The sequence below is a fragment of the Mustelus asterias genome, chromosome 12, assembly GCF_964213995.1.
Source record: "Mustelus asterias chromosome 12, sMusAst1.hap1.1, whole genome shotgun sequence".
NCBI lineage: Eukaryota > Metazoa > Chordata > Chondrichthyes > Carcharhiniformes > Triakidae > Mustelus > Mustelus asterias.
In genome coordinates, this window is record NC_135812.1 from 58,490,739 (window position 1) to 58,502,944 (window position 12,206).

General features: G+C 46.5%; 1 non-coding gene across 1 annotated transcript; it reads right to left on the bottom strand.

Moving 5' to 3' along the window:
- Positions 1–6,726: 6,726 nt before the first annotated feature.
- On the bottom strand, positions 6,727–6,851 carry LOC144502166 (U6atac minor spliceosomal RNA). Its single transcript, XR_013499302.1, has one exon. It is a non-coding gene; the product is annotated as a U6atac minor spliceosomal RNA (small nuclear RNA).
- Positions 6,852–12,206: the final 5,355 nt, after the last annotated feature.

Here is a 12,206-nt window from a genome sequence, read left to right on the forward strand (position 1 = left end):
TGCTGCTGTTTTCCCACTGCCAGTGAAGGGAGTGGCCCACCGTACTATAGGATTACACTCCTCAAGTGGACCATGAAGTTTAGTCCGAGAAGTATTGGCGCGCAAAGATACGGCAACACTAGGAGCTTGAAACGCTCGTAAACTGTGCCTTGCAACTTCAAGGTTACCACGCAACTCCCTAGCACGGCAACAGACCGGGACCTTGATGCCATAGAGATTGTCTGTTTGGCAGGTTGAATCTGGAGTCCACACCGCTTCACAGTGTCTGGGTGGATAAAGCTCTCAGTGCTCCCGCTGTCAAACAGACAATAAATCACGTGGTCATTTACCTGGATATTCATCATAGATTTGTCAAGTCTATGAGGCTTGGCCTGGTGCAGGATGATCGACGCCACCATTGGTTCATGAGCGCCACTGCAGGCAGCTGAAGTCGATGAGGAGGACCCCTGCTGGTCGTTCGTGGTCAGTGTCGACCAACATGGCTGCCCCCATGAATCGCACGTGGGTGAGGGCGCCAAACTCAGCGACCCCTGGTGGTCATACTCCTCCGACTCCGTCGACTGTAATGGCGTCGTCCTGGTCTCGCACGTGGACGAACCCCGCGACGACTTCGACGACGAAGACCCGAGCTCTGAAGAATCGCAGGCCGCACTGCCGTTCCTGGGTTTAGATCGGCACACTTTTGAATAATGCCCTTTTTTACCGCATGCGGTGCACAACACAGCTTTAGCGGGACACTTTTGCCGGGTATGCTTCGCTCCTCCACAGAAATAGCACCGCGGGCCGCCCGGAGCTGCAGCCGTCGTCTGGCCCGAATGGGAGCACGCCATTACACAGCATTTTGAACCCGAGGGACGAGGAGGGATTTGCGATTGCTCCTGCCACGTTGTCTCTACATGGTCCTCCGGATATAAAACTAAGCTTTTGGAGGCTGACTCGAGCATCTCTGCTAACTCGATGGCCTGGGTAAGATTAAGGTTACCCTTCTCCAACAGTTTAAGTCGAATGTACGACGATCCGACCCCGGCCACAAACGCATCTCGGGCGAGGTCGTACATGCTCTGCTCAGCCGACACAGCTTTGCAGTTACAGCCCCTGGCTAGCTGTAGGAGCTCGTTCGCATAGTCCTCCATCGTTTCGCCAGACTGCCGTCGTCGAGTGGCTAGGAGGTAACGAGCGTGTATCTCATTAGGTGGTTTGGTATAGCGCTTCTTTAGAAGCTCGAGGGCCTTAGGATAATTGGTGGCCGCACGGATCGCGAGGTAGACAGTGTCGCTTACCCTCGCATGGAGGACCCGGAGTCTGTCATCATCTGTGGTGACCGCTGCGGAGGCTGCCAGGTAGTCTTCGAAACACTTCAGCCAGTGGTCGAAGGTGTAAGAAGCGCCCACCGCACATGGATCTAGCGTAAGGCGTTCCGGCTTCAGAATTTGCTCCATACTCTCTTTTTTTTTTCCGACGAGAGTTTAACGACAGTAAATAAAATTGATGCGCTATTCAGACACGAGGCTTGAAGCTCAGTAAATGAAAGGCTTTTATTTACTGTTAACGAAGCTACCAGAACTTATATACACTATCCCAGACTGAAGGGGTCCCGGCCAGAGCAGGGACTCTTATACCTCTCCCAGGAGGCGGAGCCCGACTGGGATGTGCCACAACACTACAGTACAAAGGTGTAACAACCCCACTCTAACCCCAACAGCAACAATAGCACAACCCAACAGTAACATATGTACATCCTTGTAGTACTGGCCAGCCCCTGGCTCAGCACTATCCAGTGGGAACCAACGATGGTTCACCACAGAAGCAGCACCTAAAATTTTTCGGGCCTGCCCGGAGCCTTATGCCCTTCATCAGAAACTGGAAATCAAGCTTAACAGGCTGGGAGATTTGGGCATCGTAAAGCCTGTACAATTCCCTCAATGGGCAGCACTCAAAGTCCCATTTTAAAACCGGATTAGACAGTAAGAATTTGCTGGGATTACAAATTAACTGTCAATAGAGGAGCACAGATAGATAGGTACCCTGTACCCCGAATTGAATTGAACTTTAAACTGAAGATCTCTATGCTAAACTAGCAGGATGTTTAAAGTATACTAAATTGGACTTCATCCGTGCCTATCAGCAGCTGGAGTTGGATGAAAACTCGCAAAAGCTGATGACAATCAATACACATAAGGGTTTGTACCAGTATACAAACAAAGTTGCCTTTTGGAGTCTCTGCCGCCTGTGCCATTTTCAAGCATCCGAAGGAGAGCCTTTTGCAAGGCATTCCCGATGAAGTGCATTGTCTGGATGATGTGCTAATCATTGGTTCCTCACCTGAAGAACACAGATCGAATTTAGAAGAAGTGCTGAGACGGTTTAAAGAAGCAAGGTTTAGGCTGAAACGAGAGAAATATACATTCAATTGGAAAATGTTACCTGCTTAGGATTTAGGGTCGATTCAAAAGGACTACATCCTTTGGAAGAAAAGGTAAAAGCCATCAAGAAGGTCCCACAGCCAAAAGATGTATCTGAGCTGAAATCATAACTGGGAATGGAAAATTACGATGGCAGATTTGAAAAAAATGTTTCTACCACTTTAGCCGCATTTCACCAACTGTTAAAAAACACCAAAGGTGGAAATAGGGAAAAGAGCAAAAGGAAACTTTTGCAAAAGTTGAACAATATCTGCAGTCATCTGCCTTGTTGATATGTTTTGACCCACCAAACTCATGATACTTCATCGTAAGAAGTGGGAGCTATTTTGTCTCACAAAATGCCTGATGGAGCAGAAAGGCCCATTGCCTTCGCTTCAAGAACATTGTCCAACGGGGAGAGGGAATACTGCCAAATAGACAAGGAAAGCTTGGCTGTGGGCAGCAGCACAGTGACACAGTGGTTAGCACTGCTGCCTCACAGCGCCAGGGACCCGGGTTCGATTCCCAGCTTGGGTCACTGTCCGTGTGGAGTCTGCACATTCTCCCTGTGCCTGCGTGGGTTTCCTCCGGGTGCTCCCGTTTCCTCCCACAGTCCAAAGATGTGCAGGTTAGGTTGATTGGCCATGCTAAATTGCCCCTTCGTGTCAGGGAATTAGCAGGGTAAATACATGGAGTTACGGGGATAGGGCCTGGGTAGGATTGTTGTCAGCTCGATGGGCTGAATGGCCTCCTTCTGCACTGTAGGGATTCTATGATCCATCCACACGGTCAAAAAGTTCCATCAGTATATTTAAGGCTGACACTTTACGATAGTCTCAGACCATAAGCCATTATTAAGTCACTTTAGAGATGGTAAGCTGCCAGTTGCTTCTGCAAGGCTGCAGAGATGGGCTCTTTTGTTAGCAGCGTACAGTTATACATTTCAGCATCACCCTGGAACCCAGATATCACATGCAGACATACTTAGCCGGTTGCCTTTGTCAGAAACAGTTGCACCATCACCAGTTCCTCAAGAGATTATACTCGGTCTGCATCTGGTAGACACCTCACCAGTCTCAGCACAACACAAAGTTGTGAACAGAGAGAGACCCTGCATTAGCAAAAGTAAAAAAGATGGTCATGTATGGGCGGTGGCATGAGAAGTCAAAGTTGTTAAAACCCTACCAAACGAGGACAGAAATAACCCGTGAATTTACACCCATGGGAGAAGCCAGGCCGACCATGAGGCTACATATAGATTTTGCTGGGCCATTTATTGGTCAGATGTTTTTTATACACACTCACATTCCAAGAGGTTAGATGTGCAGTTGAAGAAGTCCACAACAGCCATGGCCACCATTGACAAGTTAAGGAAGATATTTATTCTCCATGGCATTCCAGAAGTGGGTGTGTCGGACAATGGCACATCATTAATGAGGAATTCCAAAACTTTCTCAAGTTCAAAGGAATTTGCCATGTGAGGTTGGCACCTTAGCGCCCAGAATCAAATGGACTGGCAGAGCGGGCAGTACAAACATTTAAGTTGTCATAAAGAAAAAGGTGAACAGACCCCTTCCTTTATAGATAACCAATTTTTTATTGCCGTATAACATCGCCCCAAACCTGATCACTGGAGTCACGCCAGCCGAGTTACTGATGGGACGTCGTTTAAGAACACGATTGGACACTATAGTCCTGAGTTTAGCGGGAGGGTAGAGGCTAGGCAAGCTTCCCAGAAGGTAAATCATGATTCAGGAAGGAAAAACCAAGTGTTTAAAGTGGAGGATGCTGTCATGGTTAGAAATTTCACAGCAGGCCCGGCATGGCTGGCTGGGAAAATTGTGGAGAGAACAGGACTGGTCTCCTGTGTCATGGAGGTACAAGGCTGCAGGCTTAGGAAACACGTGGAGCACCTGAGGAGGAGAGCAGTAATGGCGACCGCTGCAGATAGTTCAGGGATGCCAGCCCTGGTTACTGGGATTTTGGTGGAGAATGTGGGGCCGGAGCAACCAATGGTTGTGGAGACTGAGGAGTCAGAAGCTGCCCAAGAGCCACCAGGATTAATGAGCCTGCCTTTCTCATCTGTCCAGTCTGGCCCTTTAAATGTAGTTGAGCCTACCACCAAACAGGCACTCCAACAGAGCCAGGAAGTCTCCAGACTGTTTGAACCTTTGATGAGGTTTCCAGTGGTTCTTCCTGATATCCTATTTATATGAGAGCTTGTTGTGTGCCTATCTAACCCGGTTCTTTGTTTCTCCTGAGGAGTGTTTCAGATTTTCAGGGGAAGGAGTGTAGTAGCATGGCCCTTTAAGAGGAGACGTTTCCTGATGGCCATGTGATCAGTGAGGACTCAATGGATCTTCCTGATGGGAAGCTGAGCCAATCGGGAGGAGGACGCGTACCACGTTTCACACAAGCACGCAAGAAATAGAGCAGGAGTGGGCCACCTGCTGTATCAAGCCTGTATCACCATTCAATACGATTCTGGCTGATCTATGCCAGCCTCAAACCCTTTTCTGTGTCGAGGAGGGACTCGCAGTTGGAGCCAGGGATCCGAGTAGAGCAGTCACATTTGTAATCTAGTCTGACCTTGTTTTATATATATATATATATATAATTTTGTTGGCAGTAAAGCCTTTTATTGTTAAAAGGAGATTGAGCAGTTTAGTCCTATACCCGCTGGAGTTTAGAAGAATGAGAGGAGATCTAATTGAGGCATATAAAATGAAAATGGGGATTGTCAGGGTAGATGTAGAACAGATGCTTCCCCTTGTTGTTCATTCTAGAATGAGAGGTCAAAATTTTAGGAAAAGGGGTAGCAGATTTAAAACAGAGATAAGGGGGAATTACTTCACTCAAAGGGTCGTGAATCTGTGGCACTCTCTACCCCAGAATACAGTGGATGCTGGAACACTAAACAAATTTGAGGAGATAGATAGGTGTTTAATTAGTAGCAGGATGAAGGGTTATGGGGAGCAGACAGGAAGATGGAGATGAGGCCGAAACAAAATCAGCCACGATCATATTGAATAGCGGAGTAGGCTCGAGGGGCTGAACGGCCTCTACTCCTGCTCCTAGTTCTTATGTTGCGACACCGCTACTTCGCTTCTGCATGTTTCTGACGAAGTTTCTTGACGTGCCCTGTGCCTTTCCAAATTTACCTTCCGCATTTGGTCAGTCACAAGTTAGGGTTTTCTGTGAGTTGACAGCTATGTTTCAGAACAATTGGAGGACATTCCTGAAGCGCTTTGGCTATCCTCCTGCGAGGCTCCTTCCATGACTGAGTTCTGAATGGAGCTGCTATTCAGGCCTTTAACAAGCTCATGTTACACGCTTCAACACAAGAACATGAGTAAATATTATTGTATAATCCATTATGTCTGCACAATTTTTTTACTGAATTCAAAATTTAACACGAGTACTCAGGTGCATCACACTCTACAGAGCGGTGTGACGACAACATACAGATGTTTACTCAAAACGCTTACACTAATTCTACCTTTTATCATTTCAAGCACACTAGCTCTACATCACAATACATTGAATGCACCCAAAATGACATTGGATATATCAATAGGAAGATACACTTAGCTCAACTCAAACACTCCTAATCAAACTCCCCTAATCATTCTGTTACCATGGTTATATGGTGCATTGAGCTCTTCAATCATTTTACTATTATAGACACAGTGATCAGGCCAGTTTCCCCCATACTCTCAAGTTATGGATGAATGACCTTTTTAATTGCTTATCCATGCCTTCGGTCTATTTCACAGAGAAGCCCTGTTTGACAGAACACTGATTTCACTTGTCTTGTGCTGGTCCCACACACAACAAGGTCCATGGGTAGAGTCATAGAGTCATACAGCACAGAAACAGGCCCTTCAGCCCACCATGTCTGGGCTAACAAATCTAACTAATCCCATTTACCAGCACTTTACCATAGCCTACTATACCTTGGCAATGCTATTAAATGTTGCAAGAGTACCTGCCTCCACCACCTTTTCAGGCAGCACATTCCATATTTCCAACACTCTCTGGGTGAAAAAACTTTTCCTCAGATCCTCTCTAAACCACTAAAACCTCACCTTAAACCTATGTCCTCTGATCTAGACACCTCTGTCATGGGGAAAAGGTTCTTATGACCTGGTCTATTTATATACCTCTCATAATTTTGGGTACCTTTATTATATCCCCTCAGCCTCCTCTGCTCCAGGGAAAAAAAAACCCAGCCTATCCAGTCTCTCCTCATTAGCTGAAACTTTCCATCCCAGGGAACATCCTGGTGCATCTCCTTTGCATCCTCTCCAGTGCAAACAAATCCTTAAATATAGTTAGATGCCACTTAGTAGGTGGCAATGCCTTAACCATTTGTATGTTGTAAGGCCACTAGGACCCCTCCCATCCTTATCAAGGGGAGCGCTAACCCTCTCTCCTTTCACACAACAAATGGGGTAGCATGAACACACATCCCCACATCAGCCACTGCTGCCCTGGCCTGCTCTGCCTCTCCCATTTGGACCAGCTTCAGCAAGCAGTAAGACTTCACAGCATTTCCAACTGTGTCATAGCAACGGCACAGGGATGCAGGGGAGGATTACGTACTATGGTTTAGATGTGATAGCAATAGAGAAAAGGAACCCTGGAAACAGAATAAACTCATTACTGTGTGTCACTTGTTGCTGTGTGTCGTCTGTGGCCACTAGAATTTCAAGTGAAACAAAGGAAATAGCAGGAAAATATCCAAACTCAAGAGTTGGCAAAGAGAATGTGGAAAAAATATAGAAGAAGAAAAACACAATTCAGATCGAGAGATGGGGATTAAGGGGCATAGGGTGAGACAGAGGAAAAGAGAGGTGGATAGAGACAGAAGGGAGAGAGTGAAACGGGGATAGAGGAATAGAGAGACAAAGGGGTAGAGAGGCAGGGAGACACGGAAAGAGTTTAGAAGGCTGAGGGGTGACCTTATAGAGACATATAAGATAATGAAGGGGCTGGATAGGGTAGAGGTAGAGAGATTCTTTCCACTTAGAAGGGAAACCAGAACTAAAGGGCACAGCCTCAAAATAAGTGGGGGCCGGTTCAGAACAGAGTTGAGGGGGAACTTCTTCTCTCAGAGGTTAGTGAATCTCTGGAATTCTCTGCCCATTGAAGTGGTGGAGGCTACCTCGTTAAATATGTTTAATTCACGGGTAGATAGATTTCAGATCGATAAGGGAATTAAGGGATATGGGGAGCAGGCGGGTAAGTGAAACTGATGCGCTTCAGATCACCCATGATCTTATTGAATGGTGGGGCAGGCTCGAGGGGCTAGATGGCCTACTCCTGCTCCTATTTCTTATGTTCTTATGAGAGACAGAGAGAGGGAGACCAATGGAGAGTCAAAAGGTGACAGACACATAATGAGTCAAGGAGAAAGAGCAATAACAAAGATAGAAGGGCAGAAAGAAGCAGATGAAGAGACAAAGAGGCAGAGAAAAAGAGAGCCAAAGACTCATTCACCTTCCCTGAGAATCCATATTGGGAAATTGTGAATCCACCCCTCGTGATTTTCTACATAGAAAGCTGGAGAGAGAGCACCACAATTTTCCAATGTGGTTCCCAGTGGTTAAAAATTCATGTGTTGGGGGAATAACTGGCCCACTGTCACAAGTGGCGTATCAATTTGCAGATACTTATTTGGTGTACTGCAGTTCCCTATTTCCATTACCCAGTGGCCAAGAATTGAGGATCGATCCTGTAGCAATGTGACAAGCATCAAGCACATTTGCTTTCTCACTACATCCGAGGTGCTTTCTCACTACATCCTGCTGGAGAGGATCAAGGTTGGGTAAACCCAGTCAAAATTCAAAGCCAGAAATTTGGAGCCTGAGCCTGGATCCAATTGATGAGCTGCCTGGGACTCAGGCCCACATGTCCGTCCTGGACCTGTTGCAATGTTCCAGCCCTCAGGACTCAACACTGAGTTCAACAATGTGATGGAATACCCTCCACTTGACCTTTGCCTCCCTGTAATTGATGTTGGATCTCTGTTTCCTTGTCATACACCTTCTTTGGGCTCAAAGCTTCTGAGCTGGTGACTCTAGGTGGAAAATGCATTTTGTGTGGGTGATGAATGTGGGTCAAACCAGGATTGAATTAAGTCAGGTTTCTTTTTGTTGCCCTTTTCCAATGAGTTGGTGAATGGATGCATAATCCACCTGCCTACCCATAGGCAACCAGGTCACATTTCAACCTCACTTCAGTTCTGTAGAAGAGTCATATCAGACTTGAAATATTAACTCTGTTTCCTTCTCCACAGATGCTGACCTTTCCAGCATGTTTTGCTTCTATTTCACGTCCTAGCAACATTTCTCTCAGCACTGCACAGGAGTGTCAGCCTAGATTATCAGAAGAATTATAGAATAAGACCACAGAAGGAGTCATTTTGATGTAGGGTCATCAACTGAAATATGGACTGAAATTCTCCCGTCTCGGCTGCCGCGGGAATCAACGGGCAAGACAGAGATTTTGGTGACCACGTAAAGGCCCGTTGAGCCCGGCGAGAAATTCCGGTCTTGGGGCGCGCACGCTTGAAGAATCCTTCCCATGAACTCCGAACTCTGTTTCTCTCCACAGATGCTGCTTGACCGGCTGAGATTTTTCAGCATTTTCTGTTTTTGTACCATGATAGTGTTGCACTGTGTTTGGGTGATTTGCCTGCCACAGATGGAAGTATGTGGAAGCAGCAAGAAATGGATGTGAGTTTGGCAGTTTTGGGATGTAAGCTGGGTGTGAAACCTGAGTTCTGATTGTTGTTGGGTGAGGGATGTGGATGTGGTGCAATGAGCAGTGTGAGAGGCTGGTGATACGGTGAGTAGATGAATTCATTGACCTTGACCACCCACTTGAAGTCATTAGGCTTCTTGTGGCACTGCTGCTAGGTCCTCAGGTCCAGAGACCTTGCATTGGCCGTGTGGCCATCTCCTCCCTATTCCTTTGGCGGATGGTCTTTGAAAGGCATTGTCCTGGATGGTGTTAAGTTTCTTGAGTGTTATTGGAGCTGCACTCATCTAAGCAAGTGGAGGGTATTCCATCACATTGTTGAACTCAATGTTGAGTCCTGAAGGCTGTAACGTGCCTAACCGGAAGATGAGGTGCTGCTCCCCCAGCTTGAGCCGGGCTTCACTGGAACATTGCAACAGGTCCAGGACGGACATGCGGGCCTGAGAGCACGTGCTGACTTAAAATGGCAAGTACAGGAAGGTCAGGGTCATGCTTGTGGGCTGAGTGAAGGTGCTCCACAAATCAGTCACCAAGTCTGCATTTAGTCTTGTGCCTGACTTGTGCCTTGTAGATAAATGGTAGACAGGCTTTGGGGAGTCAGGAGGTGAGTTACTCGCCATAGTATTCCCAGCCTCTGACTTACTCTTGTAGTCACAGTATTTATATGGCTAGTCCAGTTCAGTTCCTGGTCAATGGTAACCCCCAGATGTTGATAATAGGAGGATTCAGCAACGGTAATGCCATTGAACGTCAACGGGTGATTTTTCCTTGTTGGAGATGGAGACAAGCCTGAATGCTGTCCCGGTCTTGTTGCATGTAGGCAAAGACTAATCCAGTATCAAAGGAGTTGCAGTTGGTACTGACCATTGTTCAATATCAGTGAAAATCCCCAATTCTGACCTTATGATGGAGAAAAGGTCATTGATGAAGTAGCTGAAGGTGGTTGGGCCTAGGACACTTCCCTGACGGACTCCTGCAGAGATGTCTTGGAACTAAGATGATTGACCTTTAATTATTTCTACAAATAGACGATATGGCCATGGGTATCCACATGAACCCCAGTTATGTCTGTCATTTTGTAAGTATTCCTTGTTCCAGTCCTAATCAGCCCGCTCCCACAACTCTCTCTCTGCTACCTCAATGACTGTATTAGGGCTGCTTCATGCTCTCATCTGGACTTGCAAAGATTTAGCAATTTTACTTCCAATTTCCATCCTTCTCTCACCTTCACATGATCCATCTCCGATACTGCTCTTCCTTGACCTCTCTGTTTCCAATTCCAGTGATAGACTGAACACCAATTTTCATTACAAACACATTGACTACAGCACCTCACATCCTACTTCCTATAAGGACTCCATTCCATTTTCCAAGTTTCTCCGCTTCTGTTCTGACAATGCCACCTTTGTAAAAAGTGCTTCTGAAAGTCTGCCTTTTCCCTCGACTGAGGTATTCCCCCCACCCACCATTGTGGTTGACAGGGCACCCAACAATTGAATAGAATCCTTCAAAGAAGGGATGTCCATTGCCTCTGTTCCCATTCCTTCTCCTCCCTCCCAGAACCAGGACAGGGTCCCTCTTGTCCTCACTTTTCACCACATCAGCCTCCGCATTCGAAGAATCATCCTCCGCCATTTCCACCACCTCCAGCCATGATGCCACACCCAAATCCATCTGCATCTCACCCACCTCCCCCCACCATTCTGCAGAGATCTTCCCTCCATGACACCCTGGTCCACTCCTCCATCACTCTCAACTCTGCATTCCATTCCCAAGGCACTTTCATTGCAATTGCAGAAGGTGCCTCTTTACCTCCTTCCTCCTCATTGTCCACCTTCCAGAGCCTGTCACACTGCCATTAACACTTGCTCTGTCTCATGACCCACACATCGTTATTGCAATCTCTCCTCGTTCCCACCTTTCTCTGACCCCCTCTTATACAGTATTAAACCCTTCACATTTCTACCTCTCTTTAATTCTGAAGAAGCAGCATATGGACTTGAAAAGTTAGCACTCTCTCTCTCCACAGATAGTGTTTGACTTGCTGAGCTTATCCGGCATTTTCTGTTAATTGTCCTTTTGTTTGTATTCTGTTCTTCCTGTATACTTTTTCCTCTCTGTGTAGATCAACAGTCAGGAAAATAAAAAACCGTAATGCAACAAGTGGTTATTAATGCCCACTTGGAATGGCCAATGCACTTAACCTGCACATCTTTGGAGTGTGGGAGGAAACCGGAGAATCCAGAGGAAACCCATGCAGACATGGGGAGAATGTGCAAACTCCACACAGACAGACACCCAAGCCGGGAATCAAACCTGACTCCCTGGTGCTGTGAGGCAGCAGTGCTAACCACTGTGCCACCACCCATCATCATCTTCTCGATCTAAACACCTCCAAACTTACAATTAACTTTCTCATTCCAGGTGAAATCTAGAATTGAAAGCTAGTCTCAGAAATGGTGACCATGCCAACTATCATTGATTTTCGTAAAAACCCATCTGGTTCACTAATACCCTTTAGGGAAGGAAATCTGCCGTCCTTACCTGGTCTGGCCTACACGTGACTCCAGAGCCACAGCAATGTGGTTGACTTTTAACTACTCTCTGAAACGGCCGAGTGAGCCACTCAGTTCAAGGGCAGTTAGAGATAGGCGACAAATGTTGGCCTTGTCATCAATGCCCACATCCCATCAAGAGTAAGAAACAACAGATGCTCTCACCTGACCATATTCCTCAGGGAACTGAGAAAGCTCAACCTTTATTGAGATCGACCCTTCTGACTTTCGAGCATCACTCAATTTTGCTTCTGTTTCACTGCCAGTTTCCCGAGACTGCAGTCATTTATTCCAAATAGGCTTCCCAATTGTGTGACAGCAGTCTGATTTATTTATGTACTGATTAACCATCTTGTTTTTGATCTGATTTGATTTGATTTATTATTGTTACAGGTATTGGTATACAGTGAAAAGTATTGTTTCTTGCACGCTATGCAAACAAAACATACCATTCATAGAGAAGGAAATGAGAGAGTGCAGAATG